Source organism: Papaver somniferum, chromosome 2 (genome assembly GCF_003573695.1).
Source record: "Papaver somniferum cultivar HN1 chromosome 2, ASM357369v1, whole genome shotgun sequence".
Taxonomy (NCBI): domain Eukaryota; kingdom Viridiplantae; phylum Streptophyta; class Magnoliopsida; order Ranunculales; family Papaveraceae; genus Papaver; species Papaver somniferum.
In genome coordinates this window covers 118,709,414-118,729,373 of record NC_039359.1, presented here as the reverse complement: position 1 = coordinate 118,729,373, position 19,960 = coordinate 118,709,414, and positions in this window count along the sequence as shown.

Below are 19,960 nucleotides of genomic sequence, written 5' to 3'. Positions count from 1 at the left end.
AAATGAATACCAAGAAATTACATAAGCTAGTGAACCTAAATAATATGCATCTTAATAATATTACTGAGGAGAAGAGATTATCAAATGAAAATATGAACAAAAAACAAAAGAAAAGTGTCAAAGAAGAGGTCCCCTGTATAGCCAAACCAAACTGCGATTCTGTCTTGTCGTTTTTGTTGCTAGGAGACTTTAAACCATGAAATAAAGATTCACAAACTACAAGTTCCAAAACAATCTTAAACGCAAGGAAAAGTTAGGGGATTTTAAGAACAAAAAGCTTGTCACAACTGAAAGATTGAAATAAACTCTAGAATACCAACACTCTGAAAACTAAATGAGAGGTAATAAGGTTAATTTGAATGGACGTACCTGGGGGTTTAGTCAGATCGGCGGAGTTAGGGTTGGAAATTGAGGATAAGTTCTTCATTCTGACTATTATTTCTGGCACATAACATACCACAAAATCAGCAAAAACAAAAGAAATTCATAAGAGGTTCTGAAAGCTTAAGTAGAAAGAAGGGACAAATATGAGACAAGGTTACAAACATGCACTCACGTAATAACATTTAGGGGAATAAAGAATAGCTGGGTCAATAAAAATGGTTTAACCCCATTCCAGAAAGGCTCTAAAAGAGATAGCAAGAAACAACTCAAATAGGGAAGAAAATAAGTCAAATAGTAAAGGATTTAACCCAACAAACAACATCAACAACTATCCTTTTATCTCGATCTGATCAATGTTACCGTTTTGAAAATTGTGGATTTTTTTTACAGAAGGATATAGTTTTTTTCTCGACTATCATCTCTACTTAGTTTATTATACCTTGGGGTTAGGCACATCCCTAGCCAGACTTTCCAGTCCATCTTCATTAGAGTTAACCAGCCAATCAATATCATTTGTTGTACACGTGTTCTTTAGCATCTCCCTGCCATATGTGCATTGTTGGCATAGTATGCATTAAATTATGAATCTGTCATTCCAAAAATGAAGATATCCTATGCGATTTCCTCACACTTCTCCTCACCATGGTCAATCACAAAACAATGTGGGTAGACTTTCTTCCTGTTGTTTTTGGAAATGATATTTGATCCCAACTTTTTGTTTAGATGCAGTGAGCAGCCGATCTCTCTTTAGGGGTTTACTCAGATCCACTTCAAATTTGACGTTGACCACCCTTCCTATGATTGAATAGCTTCTCTCCCTTCTTTTGCTACTTTCCACCCAGTATCTTGACACATTTAATTTTTTTGTGGTACCCTTACCTAGGTGTTCCAAGGAAAGACCTAGGAAAAGGACAGAGAAAATCTAATGTGTAAATTTGTAATATTGTAGCAGTATATAATTATTAGGATGCAATACTATCAGGTGATTCATGAAATTTTTCTGATTACAATGTCCATATCATCAGAGCATTTAAACTTGAAAACGTACAGATTCCTCCCCATTGTGTTGATTTTCACTCTTCTTTGCTTCCTCCAAATGACTTAGTATTTCAGTAAACTTTATCTCATCTTTTGCAATAATTATCCCTTTTAGGCAGCTACTCCATTTAGTTGTAGCTTCATCAATTTTCTCAACCGAAATTAAATTCCCTCTTATATTCTTTGATTGCTTCATACCCAGACTTGATTCCTTGATCCTTTGGTAAGAGCCTCGAATTGCAGTTTGGAATTTTGAGACATTTTTGGCTTAAATAAAACGAAGACTCTCTGAGAAAATTATTCCTTACTTCTTAGAGATATATGCTTAGGATTTTCACTTAGCAATATATAGATATATAGGATTAGGGTCTTCCTTTTCACAACATGAGTTTCAAAACCTAAACAAAATTGTTGGACTGTTTCTACGATATGATTCATGAAAATCAGCAGAGATGTATGGCTTTAATTTAGGTGATTGAAATGCAAAATTTGAATTTCCAAAGCGTTTTATAAATGGTTTCATTACCTAAATTTCCCTTAGTATTTTGAACTTTGCTCATCAGAGATATTGATCATGATAATGAAAACGAGGTTTAATGATTACACGAATAGTAGCAAATAACACTATTTCGAGGGTCACACAATAAAAAATAAATACCATCAGCACCACTGTAGAGAGGATTCCACAACCTTTAGAAAAATTAAAAATGTTCATCCATAAATTAATACGGAAAATCCACTGTTTCGATGAGTATAGAGAAACAAAATGCACTACTACTCCCAAAAGACCACCACTAGTTCACTACTGAATTCACAAACAAGTACTGCAAATCTAACAAATTAGTTATCTGTAAAATAGGTTGCAAAAGAATCAAAAATATTAAAACACCATCAATACATGAATAAGATGGAAACTTAATAAAAAAAACTAAACAAATAAATATTTAAATCATAAATTTCAAAACACGATTTCGAACATAAAAACCTCAAAAACAATAAAGATTAACACCGATTTTTAAACTGGGTCAACTCAGTTATTGCCCGATCCTCAGAGAATAACTGAAATGTCGATCATCCCATGCCGGTGTTGAAGAGTGGTTGAGGTTGTGACTATAGAAATTTTAGCAAAGGTTTCCCATCTTGCTTCCTCTCATGCCTTCCTGGCACATTGTTATCTATTTTAACCCCCCTTTTTGCAAAATAAAGTTTGTAGAGCACTTGTCAAAATGTGGTAAAAACACCTTATGGTGGAGTATTATATGAGGCAAAGATAATGAAACACCTAGAGTAGTAGTGAAGGATATGAAGTCCAGCAATTTTCAGGTGTAGGTTACCTGTTTCAGACAGATTTGAGATTCAACCTGTTATGTGTCTGTTACGTTTATACTTGAAAACTATACATGTTATCTATAAGATAATTTGTTTCTCTCTAATATAAGGTTTATTTTCCATCACCATTACCACTATTTTTCTATATGGTATAAAATAAGTTAGGGTTTGTAAACAACTCCTTGTTCGGTCTTGTTAGAGCACTTCTCGGTCGAACTAGCAAGCGTTGTTATCTCAAGCTTGTTTGTCAAGTTTAGTTGCCAAAACTATAACTCTTGATTTCTAGTCTACTTATAGCTAAGCCTCGAATTAGGATATAAAGTGTAGTTGAGCTTTAGAATTCACGGCGTTTATTGATTGAAGACGAAGAACTACTAAGAGGAGCTTGTGGAACTTCATCAACAAAAGGTATGTGGAGACTTGAACTCATCTATCACTCAAAAGTCTATCTAGTCTATCTTCTATCTGAGACAAAAGTCGTATAGCTATATAGATTTCGATTATACACATTTGATATTTCGAGCTGAGTTTAACTCGCTTACATATTTCTCGAAATATGTGTTAGTAAGCTTTTGCTTTAACCAAGTTCATCTTGTATTCTTGACGAAAGTCAAAAGATGAACATGTGAAAATCTCTTGGTAACATCTTACATGATTTGTGTGAGACAGTCATTTTATGTAGACTCATAATGTTTCGTATTGATCATTCGATCACTTGAAAATTGCTTTGAAGCTAATAGTTTGTGTGAGACAGCTATTCCCGTCGTCTAAGAATGTTTCAATGATTGAATTGCGAGTTTGGAACAAATAACCATGATTGGATATAACACAATATGCGTACTTGTATGCTAACTGTTGCAAGTTATTCTGAGTCCGGGAACCATAGTATGCATACCCGTATGCGTAATGGTTGGTTTAACGAATGTCCGGGAACTTAGTATGCGTACCCTTACCCGTACTGGCGTGAGCTCAAAGTTCCAGAATTTAACTGAGTTTGGAAGGTATGCATACCCGTTCGCATACTAGTAAACCCAAACTTAGTCCGGCCACTTAGGTATGCGTAATCGTTCGCATACTTGAGTAGGTTATGTTCTAAAATAGATTTGTTCATGAACTAATATATTTATATAATAAGGAATGTAATCTTTTGCAAACCGTGGCTATAATGTTCATGAATTGATTCGAGTGAATCAAAATCGATTTTGCTTCAATTGTGTCTTGTATACTTCTATGAGAATATAAACAATTGAACAACTCTATAACTAGTTTCATTTGAGTCATTTGAAATAGTTGTGATTGAGATGAACGAGGTTGACATGAAAGTGCTCATATGGCTAACTTCGGTTAACTATTGTTGAGCCAACAAGGTGTACAAGTTTAGGTACGGTTACCCATATCTAAATTAAGTCACTTTATATTTGTGTAACAAGCTAAGTTCTATAAAACGGTTGAAAGATATTAGCTTGATTCTAATCAGATTTTCATCTAACAGTGAATATTGAATGCTTTAGTACCAAAGGTAACATTGATTGCAAACCCTGATTTGAAGACTATATAAAGGAGAACTCTAACAACTAGGAAACCTAATCCCCACACCTCATTGTGATACTAGTTGCGATTGGAGTCAATTCTCCTTTAACCTTAGGTTTTTTCCAAAACCCTGTAGGTTAACGACTTGAAGACTTCAATGGGATTGTGAAGCCAGACCCGACTATTTTCTCTGTAGCTGTGTGTTTTGATCTTGCTATTTTCTATCGTATTGAGTACTATCTTCTCTAAGATTTGCTCGAGATTTATTCTCCGATAGGCAAGATAAAAAGTAGTCACAAACATCTTCGTCTCATTTTTTATGATTGCACAATATCTTGTTTCACTTCCATACGATTAAGATTATTGTGAGGTGATTGATATTACTAGGCTGTTCTTCGGGAATATAAGTCCAGTGTATAAATTGGTTCATGTTCACCTTGATTTATCAAAAGACGGAACAAAACTCATAGGTATTTATGTGGGAGATAGATTTATCTATTCAATAGACTTTTCTGTTTGATACAGATTTGTTTATCAAGTCTTCGACTTTGAGTTGTAGAAACTTTTAGTTGTGGGTGAGATCAACTAAGAGAATCAAGTGCGTAGAGTCCTGCTGGGGTTCAAAGACGTAAGGAGCGCAACTGTACCTTCATCAGTGTGAGATTGGTTAGGGATCAACTACATTCCAGTCTGAAGTTAACTTGTAGCAGGCTAGAGTCTGTAGCGGCTTAATACAACGTGGTGTTCAAATCTGCACTAAGTACCGGGGTTTTTCTGCATTTGCGGTTTCTTCGTTAACAAAATTTCTGATGTCTGTGTTATTTCTTTTCCACATTATATTTTCTATATAATTGAAATATCATAGGTTGTGCGTAGTTCAATCTATTAGATAATCCAACCTTTGGTTGTTGATATAAATTCATTGACACTGGAACATTGATCTTTGGTACCGTTCAAGTTGTTTCACATAATAATCAGGCTCACGGATTTCTATCTGTTTGGTTTTCTGATTACATTGTGAAAAAAAGATAGAACTCTTGGATATATTTCCATTGATTGAGTCTGACTGTCTAGTTGATTCTCGTGGATATATATTGGAGTTTTTCCATACAGATTGCCTAAATGAAATATTGGGTGAGGTTGTTACACTCCTTTTTTTCAATTGGTATCAGAGCAGGCAAACACGTTTAAGACCTTAAAAGTCTGTGTTTGTAAGAGATATGACTCTATGGACAGCAGTGTTATCTCACTAAATGCACCACCATATCCAGGGATTTCAGAATTCTCTTCCATGAATGATTTAATAAAATATGTAGAAAAAATTCTATCTAAACCTCCACCAGGTTTAAAATCCCTAGAAGTGTTTTCAGGGCTTGAAAAGAAACTAGAAAGCTATCTCTTGATGTTATGTTATATCTCCAGAAAGACCAAGAATCTCTTGATAAGCTAAATCAAATTATGATGAATAATTTTCATGTTAAGGTTGATATTGATCTTCTTATCAGTAAGGGTAATCCCTCTCTTTCCTGTGTCTCAGACAAATTGGATATAATACAAGAAGTATCTAAACCTCATATATCAGTCGGTTTCATCTCTGAACTTGACTCTGTTCATCAGTCAAACCTTGATACACATTCTCAAGATAATAGTATTGCCTCCTTTTGTGAGAAAGTTCGGATGTCTATTTTTATAAAAAGAGTTTCCCTGTGCAGTACTGAATATTATCTGCAGAAACTGTGTGTTATAAGTTGTAAATGAAGAAATCAGGAACACAAATTATCTTGTGCTCTTTTTCTGTTCTTTAAAAATCTTGTAAAAACAGTCTCTTGGGTTTCTCTCAATACTGGAAGTTGTAAGAGCTGTTGGAAATAAACTCTCTCTTGGTGTCATGGTGTGCAAGGTCTTGTATGTGTGAATTACTTGGTAAAGAATTGTTGAGCCTTGCTCCGATATTCTTTACAACTTGTTTCATAACAGTTTATAAAACAAACAAGCCATTGCCAAACACGTACGGTTCACATACCCTGAACTCGTATCCCTTGCATGTTCGAACCGCGTTCCAGAAAGAACTTAACCGGTTCAGGTTCCATCATTTGACACTTAAAAAGAGAAAGAATTATCTTCGTTCACTTCGCCTCTTCTTCTTCACAGTTTGAGTGTGAAAAGGAAACTTAACAATTTGTGTACCTTCGATCACCATAACCTCAATTCTTAACCTTTTTAAGTGTTTTTGGTATTATTGGAATCGCCACAAAAAACAACTCCACTGGTTGGTCCCTGTTTTTTTTTTCTCTTTGCAGTTCCGGAGCTTCACCATTAACGTTAGTTCGTGTACCAAGAGAAGGTTTCGTTCTCAAGGGTCAAGAACGATTTAATCATTGTTTCGGAGTGCTATCATTTCTAACCGTTCGGGTTTCCGAGTAAGTTCTTATTCTTCCTTTATGTTTCTCTGTTCAACAATGGATAAGAAGAGAACTAGTCGTGGTGGAAACTCAAGTGGTCAAGTTGGTGATAATACTTATTATGATCCCAGTATTCGTGCTAGGTTTGTTAACCTTGTTGCTCGCGACCTCTATTTGGAGTATAAGAATAAACAACCTATTTTTGAAACATACTATAATGCTTCTGAAATTGAGGTAGAGAACCTGACTGATTTTTTCAAAAATCACACATGAGGTTTAATTCACAAACCAATGGGAACTACTCGCATTGATATGAATGCACAATTTTATGCAAACATTCATGATCCAGACCCAGCAAATTGCATGTTCAAGACTATTGCAGGTGATAAAATGTTCTCTGTGGATCGTCATGTTATTGCATACCTGTTGAACTTGACTCATACTGGTAGTGTCCGATTTCCTCCTCCTGAGAAAGAAAGGTTGACTCCTGATGTGATGTCAAATCGTCTTCTTAATAGAGACGTTTCTCGGAGAGATGACAAGATTGATGTTCATGGTGCTGAATCGTTTCTTAAAGTTGTTGGAAAACTGATTGTGTCCAACATGATGTCGAGCACTATTGGAAAAATGTTATGGACTAGGTCTCTTGCTGAATTGGTCTTTTACATTGTTGAAGGGAGAGACATTGATTTCTGTGGACTTACTGTTAATCAGATGATAAGTGTGAAACAGACTTCGAAGAAAACTCCATGCTTTCCTTGTCTCATTTCAAGGATTTGAAGTCACTTTGGCATCACCCCTTTTGGCTCCGATCTTGGAGGACCAAAAGTTACCATGGCAAGCATCGAAAAGATGAAGCAATCTTCAACTAGAGCCTCATGATGGTTTTTCAAATGATGTTGTAGTTGTGTTAAAAACTGGGTTCTTTTCAGACTTGTGAAGGAAATAATTTTTAGACTTAATAAAAAATTAAAGATAAAACAAATTAAATTCAAAGGTGATGTAAATATTATGGAAAGACCAGGGGTTAGGATTTCACCATTCACCAAAATTCATGTGATTCAATAATAATTATTATCATGCAATTCTAGACGTTATAATTCAAATCAAAAACAATTGTGATTCTAATCATTGCCTAAATCATATTTTCAAAACATCCATTGTTAATCGCAAGCATGAAATATCAAAAGCAATAAACCAAGCATATTTCATCAAGAGAAAACACAATTAATTAATAAAAATCATTTATTCAATTTTCATTCGGTGCAATTAATCATAAAAGGATTGCATAAATAAATTTAAATGAATTTTACCACATAACTTTTGGAAGAATGCCTTCCTCCATCACCCCTGGGATTGGGTTTAGCTCCTCATCCCAAAACCACACTCACAAGATGTATTCATGGCTAAAATAGGTGTTTTTATTGATGTATATAAGATGAAACAGGAATTAGCAACGCTGTAGAAGTGTTACAGCGTCACTGTTACAAAGGGGTAAGTGTTTTTGAGACTGCTGTAAACGATAAGCCTTTACTGCTGTATAAGAACGATACTTGTTCTGCTTTTAAGACTGTCGAAGAACGACGGACTCTGCGAATCTGTTCTTCGTCTTCTTCTTCCTCCTCGAGTAGCAGCAGCAACAGCAACAATACCTCCTGTAACTTCTTCTTCTCGTCTCTCGTGAACTCCCAACTCTTTCCTAAAGGTTTCTAAAACTTTTTTATGACTCGACCCAACCTTTTTATAACTCAACAGGGTCATCAAATCCCGAAATCTCCTCTTTTTCTTCTCTGCGTTTGAAACGATAATCAGTTCTGTTTAGTTTTTTCACGTGCTGTTAGCTATATAATAGCTACCAAACTCTTCCCTAGACTTGAATAGGACCATGTACATGTTAATCCAGCGTCAAAGTCCTCCAGAAATCTCTCAAAAATCTTCTAAACTCGAAACAGAACACGTCTCTCTGTTGAGACTTTGAAACCCTCTCTCGGCCATTCCAGCCCTATTGTCCGGGTCCAATTGATTGTACTGGGCTTGTAAGGTCTTCTACAGTCCATACAAACTGATTTCGTCCATTGAATCTCTTTGAAACTGCCCGAAAATTCAAATCTAAAACCATGCAGACTGATGCCAAATTTTCCCGCCATTTTCCTTAATTTGAACTTTGAAGATGACCTCCCCCTTATCCAGTTCCGGTCTCCCTTTAGCAGATGCCTGGAAATGGGTCACCCCTTAGTAATTAGGTTACCCCTTATCCAAAGTGAGAGTCCGTATAGTAATTTTTTCTCACGAGCGCAAAAACCATTTTTTAGCCAATTTCGCCGCAAAAGTTTATTTCTCCAAAAATACCTACAGGGACATAAAAAGCCATAATAAATATAAAATCGAGCACTAATAATATATACAATTGAGATTATATTAGACACATAAATGCGTCTATCAAATACCCCCAAACTTATTATTTGCTAGTCCTCGAGCAAATCAAAACTACAAAATAAAATCCTAACTCACTGTCGCAGGCATCGTCGATTGCATTTAGCGTATGCAATAAGCTTTTAAACCCCTAGGTGGCCCTAGTGGACGAGTTATAGTCTCGGGAGGGCTTACTAGAAATATACCCACAAAACCTTTACTCCTAATTGGTCACAAGTATCCAAAGAGCTATGAGGACATACATATTCTCAACCTACCTCCAAGTAACTAGAATGCCAGAGAAATTAAAGGTGTCAGCTCTAAAGCTAACTGAAGAAAAGGGGAGACACATCCACACGACTGCTAGATAAAGAGATATCCGCTATACAGCTAGATAAACATTGTAAGATGTGTCCGCTGCTTTACAGCTGGATAAGATTAGGAGAGAGATAAAAATGAGAGGGACATCTGCTATACAGCTGGACTAATTACGTGTGATGAGTTAAACCAGTGCTAGAAAGATCTTGTGCCATATTGAAAGCAGACTAACAAAGCAACCAAAATGCATCTTTCTTCGACTCTCTCACAGTGCCCAGTAGAAACAACGCCTTCTTCGGTCTTCAACTGTTGATGATAAACTCTCGAACCTCATAGAACCTTGGAAATTAACTTTTCTCTTCGATTTCTTGCTTGACTTATAAATTTCTTCTTCCCTATGGATTTATTGAACAAAAAGAACGTAATGATGTTTCATTTTTTTTTTTTCATTTTTTCTTTTTTTTTTTTCATTTTTTTTTTTGCTTAATAAAAAAATTACAAGACAAAAATTTACATGGCCATGAGAGAAGGACTTTCAAAACTTCTTCGCAACTTGTCATGTCTTGGTATCATGGATTCTAACAACTTATATCATTTTCTCTTATAACTTCAACTTTGATTTTTGAATTATTCTCTTCTATTGTTGCTTTTAAACCTAAAACGTCTTCACATTCTTCATAGATTTTGATATAGCTCCGCTTGTTGATGATGATAAGTTTCTACTGAGAGAGAGTCGCAATCCAGTAACTAAGACTACATTGTGAGGTTTCTTTGTCTTTCTGGCATTTCCTGACCTACTTGCCTTTCCATCATGTATGGTTAGGTCCATCACGGTTACCCTCTAAAAAGAACAAGTTCTCTCCTGAATTTCAAGGATCTCAATGTCTTTTTCTCTAATGTCTCAATAAGTTGTTATCTGTAGCATTCCAATTTATATCTTTTCGGTGAGAAACAGTATGTAAACTTAGTTAACCGGATACCATGTGACGCTAGAAGTTTCAAAAGTGCAACACAAAAGTTTCTCCCATACCCCCAAACTTAAATCTAACATTGTTCTCAATGTTCTAAAGATGAAATTAAAAGCATGAACAAGGAGAAACTATTGCCACTGGAGGGAAAAGAAATAAGGAAGGATATTACCGTATCACATGAACGCGGGAGCCTCCCAGTAAATGCTAAATTTATAGTCATTAGCTAGACATCAAATACCTCTAAAAGAATTGTCACCTTCCAAAGTCGTATACCAATAGTCGAAACAATTGTGGGTCCATAAGACCAAATAGAACTGCCACGAATAGGAGACAAATGCTCAAGATCAGAAAAATGAGCAGATAGAGCACAACCTGATCTAAAGTTTCTCGCAAGACAACTGGATTTATCTGAGGTGCCCACTTGGGCTTCATATGAGTGTCTCGGCAAACAGATTCATCCGAAAAACGGGTCTCTAACATATGGATTTTCTCCTGGAAAGTATCAGGAAGATCAGGTTGTGGAGTCTGAATAGACTCAAGTGATACCTCAGATGCACTAGGCTTGAGTCCCAAGTTAGGGACTTCTACTGGGGATAATTGTCAATCTCTACCCCCAAATTTAGGGTAATCACTATTCTCCGTAAGACCTTTAACTATGGCTTGAATTTCCGGATCCGGAGAGTATTTAAAATAATCTAGAGCTTCTTCTAGTTCACTACCCCCAAACTTAGAGTTTTGGGTGTCTCTAGATAAACTAGTCACAATATTCCTAATTTCTAGACCATACGGTTCCTGAAAAAGGTCAATTGCTTTCTCTGAGTTATAATCAGGTGGTTCATCCTCTAAATTCTTTTGAGGTATACTAGCTATAAGACTTATATGTTTTATATCCTCTATGGTCATCCCTAGAGTTTCCTTATTGTGTTGAAGCACAGTTACTGTCCTAATCTCATGATCACTATCCAAATCGGAAGTTATAGGCAAAATTTCAGATGGGCCTACAAATGCATAATTAGGGTCCAACTTAGGAGGATCTTTAGGCTCTTCGAAATAAGGGCTTAAGGTAGATTCGGTAGCTAGTAATGGTTCAAACCTAGATTGCCATCTATCGGTATCTAACATAGGAATAGAATCCAACAGAGCATTTACTTGTTCAATGTTGCTATCATCGTCAAAATCCATGCTAAAACGGGCTAGACAACTCTCTAATGGATCTTCCTATTCGGTGTTTGGTACAGACTTTGGAACTAAGGTTCCTATCATGTTGACCTCTTCAATGCACGTGTCATCTAGCTCAGAATGTAGCTTATTGACATTAAAAATATTCAACTCAATAGTCATATTACCAAAAGATAGATTCATAATACCATTTCGACAGTTTATGATCGCATTAGACGTGGCTAAAAACGGGCGACCTAAAATCACTGGTATTTGGTTCTCTGGGTCAGGGACAGGTTGGGTATCTAGGATAATAAAATCCACTGGATAAATAAACTTGTCAACCTCTATGAGAACATCCTCAATCACGCCACGAGGAACTTTAACGGACCTATCAGCTAACTGAAGTGTTATCTGGGTAGGTTTCATCTCACCAAGTCCTAGCTTAAGGTACACATGGTATGGCATTAAGTTCACACTGGCTCCTAAGTCAAGCAACGCTTTCTCAACACGATATTTACCTATTGTGCAAGAAATGGTCGGGGACCCTGGGTCTTTATACTTAGGAGTAATGGTATTCTGAATAATAGAACTCACATGACTAGCTATGAAGGCTTTCCTCTGGACACTGAGCTTACGCTTTCGCGTACACAAGTCCTTAAGGAACTTGGCATAAGAGGGAATCTGCCTAATTGCATCTAATAATGGAAGGTTGATATTAACCTGCTTAAAAACCTCCAATATATCATTAAAGTTGGACTCCCTCTTAGTCGGAACTAGCAGTTGTGGAAACGGGGCTCTGAGAACAAAGTCGGGCTCAACAGGACCCTCATTGGTCTCTTTAGAGACTCTATCAGTCTCTTCATTCTCTGGCTCAGACGGGTGAACCATAACATGTTCACTATCAGGCATGGCAACCTTGTTATCAACTTTCTTTCCACTCCTAAGGGTTGTAATAGAGTTCACATGATTGTACTATTTCTCTCCTCTAGGGTTAGGATCACTATGACTAGGGAACCTTCCTTCTTCTCTCTCATTGATAAACTTAGCTATTTGGCCGACTTGAAGCTCTAATTTAGCAAAAGACTGGGCACTATTCTTAAAATTCTGTTTGGTTTCCTCTTTAAAATTACCCTGGATTTTTACTAACATTTCCTGGCTTTGTGATAGCATCTCCTGGCTCTTGCTTAATATACTAAGGGTTTCCTCTAAGCTAGCTATTCTATTCTCAGATGGGTTCTGGGTCTGACCTGAAGAGTTCTTAGTATAACCAAAACCTGGGGGAGGCTGAGAATTGCTAGACTGGCCTTGATTCTGGCCCTTAGACCAAGAGAAATTAGGATGGTTTCTCCAACCAGGGTTGTAGGTCTCTGAGTAGGGGTCAAACTTCTGACGGTTTTCAAACCTAGCATTGTTATAGACAGCATGAGCTTGCTCTTCACTAACCTGACCTTCCCAGAATGAGTTATCGGGCTCTATTCCACAACTAGAGACTTGAGAGGCTCTATTAGGTTCAACAAGGGACCTATTTTTAGACTGACCCATTTCTAAAGCTTCTAACCTTCTGGACAAAGCAGCAAACTTAGCATCTGACGCAAAACTCGTATCTACCATATTGGTGCTACTTCTATTGACCAAGAGTCTTTTAGGGGGTTCAACACAAGATTCCCACTGTTGGGATTTTTCAGCGATAGCTCCTAAGAAGGTAAAAGCATCATCAGCATTTTTACTAGTGAACTCACCAGCGCACATAGACTCAACCATGGCTTTGGTCGAATAGTCTAAACCATCATAAATAATCTGTACGAGTTTCATATTATCAAATCCATGGTGAGGACACTGAGATAGGAGATCATTGAATCGCTCTAAAAACCTATAAAGAGACTCTCCCTCTTGTTGCACACTAGCACTAATTTTCTGCCTAACAGCTGCAGTTTTATGCTTAGGGTAGAACTTCATATAGAAGGCAGCGATAAGTTCCTGCCATGTTTCTATGGATTCAGACGGTAGGTTGTTCAGCCAGGTCTTGGCTTTGTCTCTCAAAGAAAAGGGAAACATCTTAAGTTTCAAGACTTCATCGGTAAGGTCCTTTATCCTAATTGTTCCACAAATTTCCTCAAAGTCCCTAATATGAAAATAAGGGTTCTCATCATCCTTTCCTAAGAATATAGGGATCATCTGAAGAATACTAGGTTTTATCTCAAAATTAGCCGTAGTGGCTGGCAATTTAATGCATGAAGCTCGGTTGGTCCTAGTTGGGAACATGTAATCTTTCAAAGTTGCCATCGTTGGCACAACTGGAGTACTAGGGGTACTTTTTCACTCAGAGAGAAATTCTCAAAACTGAAGTTTCCAAAAACAGGGCTCTCAAAAGAGAATCTTCGAGCTCCCTGCTTATATCAGAAGAACTACTAGGTTTTTCGCTAATCAATCGACCTAGAGTATCTCTTTTCCAAGCCTATTAACAAAATCGGGCATACACTAAAAAATCAAAAAGAATAAAAATCCTAACAGGAAGGTTCTAGCAATCACACAGCAGGCTGACTCGACTTACCAGCAAACCTAAAGATTTCTAGCAAACAACAAGCATGATGGCTCCACTTAGATTGTTTCTAGACCAGCTTCTAATCCTTCGAAGGGGAATTCGTTACAGTTTGAGCAACCCCTCTGGATCAATCCGAGCTAATGTGAGATGAAACTGAGGCGAGGGAAGCTCAATGGAGCTTTAATACCCAAGGCCTCACCGGCGTTACAAGGCGGCTTGTTTCAACTCCCAGAAGTCATGAACTTTGAAAATTGCTTAAAAGGTGACCAATATCCTTCGAAAAAATTTCCTAACAAGCTCGATACCCTATAGGTCTCTTTCTAATCAGATTTTAAAGCTTGGGTTCGCGTTAGGTTTTGTTTTCCTAAGGCGGGAAAGAAGAGAACGGTGATGAAATCCGAACCCTTATCTTGTTTTGGCCAGGCCTTGCCCTTTACTAGGAAAATAAAGACAGTCCGGTTCGTCCTCAAACAATTATCCACCTTAAGGAGTACAGTAACTCGCTTGCAGGGGATTCGCGAGTGTTTCGATTGGACTTACCTCCCGTACCAGACGGGGATGAACCGTTGAAGTCGACTCGGGCCACGACTCCTATGTCATGTGCGAACCCGAGGGGCCGAGACGATATCGTAATCGTCCTTCCCTGCAACAGTTTGTATTTAAGATACCCTTCCGTAGGGTTAAAAATAAAAATAAAAATGTCCAAAGTTTAAAGTCCACAGTCCAAAAAATAAAGTGCAAAAACAAAAAGTAAATTACAAAATATTTCCTAATACAATTCTAAAAAAAATAATAATAAAACTAAATCCTAAAAAAAAAAATTCTTCTTTTTGTTTCTCTTACGCTTTACGCTTTACGCTTTTTTTTCCAAGTCCTTAGTGTTCACTTCAAACCTGTAAATCAAAGACAAAAAGAAACGTAAAAAGGAACAAATAAAAATAAACAAAAATAAAATAATAAATAATAAATCTAAAAAAAAATGCTACCTAAACACAAATCCGCGTCGGCGGCGCCAAAAATTTGATGGTTTTTCAAATGATGTTGTAGTTGTGGTAAAAACTGGGTTCTTTTCAGACTTGTGAAGGAAATAATTTTTAGACTTAATAAAAAATTAAAGATAAAACAAATTAAATTCAAAGGTGATGTAAATATTATGGAAAGACCAGGGGTTAGGATTTCACCATTCACCAAAATTCATGTGATTCAATAATAATTATTATCATGCAATTCTAGATATAATTCAAATCAAAAACAATTGTGATTCTATTCATTGCCTAAATCATATTTTCAAAACATCCATTGTTAATCGCAAGCATGAAATATCAAAAGCAATAAACCAAGCATATTTCATCAAGAGAAACACAATTAATTAATAAAAATCATTTATTCAATTTTCATTCGGTGCAATTAATCATAAAAGGATTGCATAAATAAATTTAAATGAATTTTACCACATAACTTTTGGAAGAATGGCTTCCTCCATCACCCTTGGGATTGGGTTTAGCTCCTCATCCCAAAACCACACTCACAAGATGTATTCATGGCTAAAATAGGTGTTTTTATTGATGTATATAAGATGAAACAAGAATTATCAACGCTGTAGAAGTGTTACGCGTCACTGTTACAAAGGGGTAAGTGTTTTTGAGACTGCTGTAAACGATAAGCCTTTACTGCTGTATAAGAACGATACTTGTGCTGCTTTTAAGACTGTCGAAGAACGACGGACTCTGCGAATTTGTTCTTCGTCTTCTTCTTCCTCCTCGAGCAGAAGCAGCAACATCAACAATACCTCCTGTAACTTCTTCTTCTCGTCTCTCCTGAACTCCCAACTCTTTCCTAAAGGTTTCTAAAACTTTTTTATGACTCGACCCAACCTTTTTATAACTCAACAGGGTCATCAAATCCCGATGAAATCTCCTTTTTTTCTTCTCCGCGTTTGAAACGATAATCAGTTCTGTTTAGTTTTTTCACGTGCTGTTAGCTATATAATAGCTACCAAACTCTTCCCTAGACTTGAATAGGACCATGTACATGTTAATCCAGCGTCAAAGTCCTCCAGAAATCTCTCAAAAATCTTCTAAACTCGAAACAGAACACGTCTCTCTGTTGAGACTTTGAAACCCTCTCTCGGCCATTCCATCCCAATTGTCCGGGTCCAATTGATTGTACTGGGCTTGTAAGGTCTTCTACAGTCCATACAAACTGATTTCGTCCATTGAATCTCTTTGAAACTGCCCGAAAATTCAAATCTAAAACCATGCAGACTGATGCCAAATTTTCCCGCCATTTTCCTTAATTTGAACTTTGAAGATGACCTCCCCCTTATCCAGTTCCGGTCTCCCTTTAGAAGATGCCTGGAAATGGGTCACCCCTTAGTAATTAGGTTACCCCTTATCCAAAGTGAGAGCCCGTATAATAATTTTTTCCCACGAGCGCAAAAACCACTTTTTAGCCAATTTCGCCGCAAAAGTTTATTTCTCCAAAAATACCTACAGGGACATAAAAAGCCATAATAAATATAAAATCGAGCACTAATAATATATACAATTGAGATTATATTAGACACATAAACGCGTCTATCACCTCAGCAAGTACTTCAACAACTGCAAACTCTGAACTTGTCCGTCTTTAGCATGAAGTTGGGTGCATGAGAGAGCAGTTGGAGTATGCTGAAGCAGAACATCCAGATCTGATTGAAAAGTTTGATGAGATTGCTATTGCATATTATGACATAATTGATTAGTTTTGCTTGAAAATTTTGGGTGTAATAACTTTGATAATTATGTGTTTTATTTTTGAAAAATCTCTAAAAAAGAGTTAGTCTCTTTAAGGGTCACCAATTATTATTGTCAATTCCTTAAATATTGTTTCAAAAAATAATTACGGGATATGTGTGTTTGCGTCCGTGAACTATGATTGTCCCATATATGTCAAAAGTTAAGTCTATTATATGTCATTATGAAAATATTGATGGAAGATAGACTGAACTTTTGATAACAAAGATTAAGTCTATGAAATCATTATGCAAATATTGATGAAATAGAATGAATCTTTGTATATTTCGCAGTATTGATCTTTTCCTGATCCACTTCTTTGTGTAAGTACTGTGCGGCTCCACAAGTTCTATTATGTTGAGCATTTGCGATTAAATTAATCATGGTTCTCTTGTGATTAATTTAATTGAGTTTTTTGATACAAATTAATGGTTCATGTAATTTTTTAATTTCCAAAGAAATCCTTCTTTTCTTGTAAAAGTAAGGTTGATCTTGTTATTCTTTCAGGAATGACATTTTATGGGGGAGAGTTCTTAATTGAACTTGTTCTTAATTGCCAAATCTTTGTGGGAGTGCGGCTGTGAAATATTGTAGGAGTTATCTTGTATCTTTACAAAATCCTTGATGAATACACTAAGTTTCGACTATGTAATGAAAAAGCGGGGGTCTAACAACACCACCCAATATTTCGATTAGCAATCTGTATGGACTAACTCCGAAATACTTTGCTAGAGAATCAACTAGACAGTCAGACTCAATCTAGATAAAAGTATCTCAAGGAGTTAATATCTCTCTCTTGATTTGATTTTTACTCAAGCTAAAAACAATAGCGAGTCTTTATCAAATACAAGGAATAACTTGGACAGTACCAAAGACCAATGTCCAAGGATCAATCAATATCCATCAACAACCAAAGGTTGGATTTCCAATTGATGATCACGAACGCACAACCTGTATTATTTCAATTATATAAAATATAATGCGGAAAAGAAATAACACAGACACCAGAAATTTTGTTAACGAGGAAACCGCAAATGCAGAAAAACCTCGGGACCTAGTCCATACTGAATACACACTGTATTAAGCCGCTAGAGACAGTAGCATACTCTAATCTAACTTCGGACTGGACTATAGTTGAACCCCAATCAGTCTCCCACCGATCCAAGGTACAGTTGTACTCCTATGCCTCTGATCTCAACATGATACTATGCACTTGTTTCCCTTAGCCGATCTCACCCACAACCAAGAGTTGCTGCAACCCAAAATCACAGACTTGATAATAAACAGATCTGTCTCACATAGAAAAGTCTATCAAAGGATAAATTTGTCTCCCACAGATAAACCCTAGGTTTTGTTCCGTCTTAAGATATAAAATCAAGGTGAACAGGAACCAATTGATAATCCGGTCTTATATTCCCGAAGAACAGCCTAGATTAATCAATCACCTCTCTATAATCCTTCCTGACTACACAGGCGGTTTGTCGAGGAATCACAAACAGTGAGACGAAGATGTTTGTGACTTCTTTATCTTTCCTATCGGAGAACTCTCACGATCTCAAGCCAATCAATCAATTGTACTCGTACGATAGAAGAAGCAAGATCAGATCACACAACTAGGATAAAAGTAGTATCTGTCTGGCTTCACAATCCCAATGAAGTCTTTAAGTAGTTAACCTGGTTTTAAAGAAGAAAACCAAAGGTTAAAGGAGAATCGACTCTAGCGAGCGCACTAGTATCACACAGACGTGTGGGGATTAGTTTTGCTCAAAGCTAGATTTCTCCTTTATATAGCCTTCAAATCAGGGTTTTGCCTTAGTTACAAAGCAATCCTTATTCACCGTTAGATGAAAACCTGATTTAGATTCAAGCTAATATTTCTCAACCATTAGATCGAAAACTTAGCTTGTCACACACACTTGAGATATACGTTTACTGGGTTTGTGAAGACCGTTCCCGAAAGTGTATGTTTATGTTGGTTCAACATAGTAACCCAAAAGGTTAACCATATGAGCATTTCATATTAACCTTGTTCTTTTTCACCATAACTAGTTCAATTGACGCAAATGAACTAGTTAAAGAGTTTTTCAATTGATATGAGATCTTATGTAGCTACACAAGACACAATTGAAACAAAGATGATTCGATTCGATTGAATCGGCTGATGCCACGGTTTGAATAAAGCATTCCTTAGTAATTTAAGTTTCATGTTCAGAGCACATCTTTAGATCATAACCTCTTAAGTTCACAAACAAGTTTGCGGACTTAAGTTAATTGGTTGAGTTTTCCGAACTCAGCAGAAATTCTCGGAAAAAGAACTTCCGCCAGTTCGCGGACTTAGCACACAAACGAGTTTTGGAAAATCCAGCAGAAATTCTCGGTCGAGAACTTCCGACAGTTCGCGGGCTGAGTCTGCGGACTGGGTTCACGGACTTGGAAATCCAATTCCACAATCCTCCCGATTTCTCTTGATCAACAAAGTTCGAAAACTTTGGTTCAAGGAATACATGGTTATGTAATCTAAACTCTCATTTCAATCATTGAGACATTCTCAGAGGACGCTATGTAGCCGTTATTCACAGACTGATTCACTCAGAGCAATTCTCAAAGTGATTGAAACTTTTCATGACTTTCGTCACTAGGTGAAGATAAACTTGATCAAAGCGAAACACTTTACCAACACACGAATTCGAGATAAAAGATAAGCAATGAATGCTCAGTTCGAAATGTCAAATGTCTATGATCTAGTCTATATAACATACGACTTTTGTCTCATAAGAAGTAGGAGATAGAATAGATAGACTTTTGAGTGATAGATAAGTTCAAGTCTACACATACCTTTTTGTTGATGAAGTTCCATGGTTCCTTGTATAAATCTTCGTCGTTGTATGATGAATCGCCATGAAGTCGTTGAGCTCAACTACACTTTTCTATCCTAGTCCGAGACTTAGCTATGTAGGCTGAAATCAAGACTCATACTTTTGATCACTAACATTGACAAACATGCTTGATATAGCAACGTATGCGAGGTCGACCGAGCAATGCTCTAACAATCTCCCCCTTTGTCAATTTTAGTGAAAAAACTGAAAAAGCGGGGGTCTA